Raw genomic sequence first — 3611 nt, forward strand, 5'->3', positions numbered from 1 at the left:
TGGATTCACTGGAGGTTTGATCTTCTCACTGGCAGTAAATCCATGACCCAGGCACGGCTGGATGCCTCTGCTCTGCTGGCCTGACGTGCCACATCCAGTTGTTTCTTGGACACTTCCAGGGATGGTAACTACACCACTGCCCTGGGTGAGCCCTTCCAATGCCTGACCACCTTTTCAGTGAAAACAACTGGACATGTCATTTTTGTAAGACAATCAAACACACTCTAAAATACAGCTCTTTTATGCTACTTATTTATTTAACTGTGAGATATAATTCACACTGTACTTCCAAAGTGTGTGCAGCTGCTCAGCTCTTAAATGCAGGGTTTGAGAATTAATGGTTCATATTTTTCTAGAAATAAACGCAACAGTTGCTATCTCCAAAAGAGCACTGTGCCTTTCAGCACACATTCTGCTTGCCAAAATTATTTTACACCTCTGAACAAGGCCTTCTATCTGCCCCCAACCTTGTCCCATTTTCCTATTTTTATTTTCTTTGCATTACTTTCTTCTCATTAATTTTCTCTCTTGCTTCATACACTTTCTTGAAGCATTCCCCTCCTTGTGTTCATACCCTTCCAATACTATTGATTCTAAATGGTGTTTGAATATTAACACTTTTCTTTTTCCTTTGGCCTGACTCCTGAATTGATTTTGATTCCCACAGCTCTGGGGAGCTTTCTTTTAGGATGATGCCTAGTATAGCTGGAATTGTCAATGTTACCATGCACAATAGAGGGTTCAGTATCCCTTTGGCATACTGATTATCTGGAATTCAGTGTTGATTCTTCCCATTTTATAGGAATGTTATTAATTATAAATCTTACTTCTATAAGTAGACTTTATGAAATTGTACTCTGTTTTTTTACACCTGGAGTAATAAGTACTTGTTGGTAGAAGTGAAATTCATTACAGTGCTAGAATCATATTAAGCACCTTTAATGAGAAAGAAGTTAAGAACTTTAAGCAACTCTAAATAAGGTGTTATTTCACCTCCACAAGATGGGTGTTGTATTTCTTTTGCTGAGCTGCTTCTGTAAACTTTTCTAACCAAAAAAATAATGTGTTTTCATTCAGTACACTGACCTTGTTCTCAAGCCCTGGTTTGTTGTCTACACAGCTCCTGGAAAAAATAAGTATCTTTTAGGATTCTATTCACAAATCTCCTTTGTGGTGAGTTATTTCCATTCCCAGAGCTTCTATTTCTTCAACTGAGCCGCTTCTGTCATCTTTCCAGAGTGCCAGCTCCAGAGCAGGCATTGATTTGTCTGTCTCCAAGGAGATCTCTGCTTCCACAACTAAATCTGCAGAGAAATAGATATTTATTTTGTGGCAAGCTACTTTAAACAGTGTAAGTTCATAAAACTCCTCTGTTGGCTTTCTGTGTCTCTATCACGAGCTCTGTTCTCCTGGTTCAGTCACTCTGGGATAGAGGTTGTAACTACTACAGGAATATGGGCTCTTTTCACCCTGGGTGTCTCTCAGGGTTTGTGCAGTGCCTCGTACAGGTGTCAGTAATCTGGGATCACATAAATAAAGTGGAGAAAGAGAAGATCAGGACTGGAAACAAGACTGAAACATTAGCAGGAGGAAATAAAGCCAGTAGCATGGGAAAGTTATTAAAGAAGGAAGAGCAGCTAAAGTAAAATTTGCAAGGAGAATACTCATATCAAATATATGAAGCACCTTATTAGCCTGAAAAGTGTAGAAAAAATAACAATGACAAGGCTGAGATGATGCAGGGGTTGTGAAGTTTGACAATAAACATTTGCCAAGTGATTTGTATGTCTCCATTAGAGGCATTAGAGCTGTGAGATCCTGTGATACCACAGCACAGGGTTCTGTTATCCACATGCAGGATGTTCCGTGTTGTGTCCGAAGAGCTTGACTTGGTTGAAACACTGGATACATTTCATAGGGCTGAGAGCCTGTGCTGCACATTGGATCGACCCATAAAGCACCGTGTGTGCACACAAACACTGTGCGTGAAGCATCTCAGCAGTGCATGCGGAAAAATTGCAGAAACATTTGAAATCACTCAAAAGATGCTGCCATGGTGGCCAGCCTGTCTGTCCAGGCTACCCCAGACAGAGTCATGATTAGCCTGTTTTGCCTGGTCAAACTTCCATGCTGAGCAGAGCATAAGGGAGGAGGCGGATGTATGGAAGCCAGAAGCCCAGAATTCCTGTTTATCCCTCTGAACGATGCCACGGGGCGGCACTGTTCAGACCCAGCTCTGCCAAATGCAATTATGATGAAGAATTAGATTAGTGCCAGAGAAATGTCACCTCTGTCGTTTGAAGTGGATCCCGGTCAGGAGCAAAGTTGCGTATCAAAGCACAGACTAGAGAAATCCTGCCTCATTAAAAATCAACTTTAAGCCAATTGTCCTCTTCCTTTCTGTCTGTCTGTCTGTCTTTCTCCGCTGCAAATGAGCTTACAACTCTCCCTCAAGGCAAGAGCATCAGCAGTCAAGCTCTGGTAGCTTTGAAGGAAATTTTGTGTGATTAGAAATGCCACACAGAGTTACAGCCTTCTGACAGCTCTGCATGCCGATCACATGGGAGTATATAGGGCACCGGAAACGTCATCCATGGTATAGCTCTATCTTCCTAAATGGGTGTTTAATTAGGAACCATACTATTGCTGCATTATTCTGGCTCAGAGGAACTACGGCTGAGTTGTGTGGGGTGGAGGAAGCCTCTGAGGTAGCTCAGAATTTAACGCTGGGAAGGGTGGGGAATACAGGATTAGGTCTGTGCGGAGATGTACCAGCCCACGTGCCATCCACACATTCCCCTCCGGGCCTTGCTCCCTCATGGTGCTGCAGGCCAGGGCTTGTCTGCGCCCCAGGCAAGGAAACTGCAGCTGCTCAGTGGGGAACCCAAAATCCAGAGGGACTGTGTGCCAGCTCGAGCACCTTTTTCTGTCTGCAGTACTGTCGGTGTCCAGCTGCATGTGTACAAAGCATGGGAATGTGCAGAATGCCATGGTGGGTCTGAGGGCTGCCTGCCTCTGGGCTCCATGGAGGATGGCAGCTCCCCACAGGGCACTGTGGCAGGTTGTGGCCTGCCCCTCTCAGACTGCCATGCTGGGGTCAGGACAGCCCCTCTCTTGGCACCATGGCAGGGTTGAAGGCAGCCCTTCTCTGGGCACCACAGTGAGGCTGAGGGCTGCCCCTTTCTGGATGCCGTGGTGGGGCTGAGAGCTGCCCCTCTTTGGGGGCCATGGTGAGACTCAGGGCTGCACCTCTCTGGGTGCCGTGGTGGTGGCACTGCGGGCTGCCCCTCAGGGGACCATGGTTGAGGACATCCCCTTTCGTGGCACCATGGGGAATGAGGGCAGCTCCTCTCAGGGTGCCATGGCGGGGCTGAGGGCTGCCCTTCTCAGGGTGCCATGGGGGATCTGAGGGCAGTCCCTGCCAGAGCGGGGCTCAAGGCTGTCCATCTTGGGCCACCATGGTGGAGGGCAGCCCTTCTCACAGAATGCCAGGGGGAGCTCAGAGCAGCCCCTCTCTGCCCGCCACGACAAGTCTGAGGACAGCTCCTCTCGGGGTCCCGCCATGGCGGCTGTGAGGGCGGCGGCTGTGAGGGCGGCGGCTGTGAGGGCGG

This window comes from Corvus kubaryi, unplaced genomic scaffold, assembly GCF_017639235.1.
Source record: "Corvus kubaryi isolate FWS band 111438036 unplaced genomic scaffold, C.kubaryi_AGA036_p1.0 37395, whole genome shotgun sequence".
Classification (NCBI taxonomy): domain Eukaryota; kingdom Metazoa; phylum Chordata; class Aves; order Passeriformes; family Corvidae; genus Corvus; species Corvus kubaryi.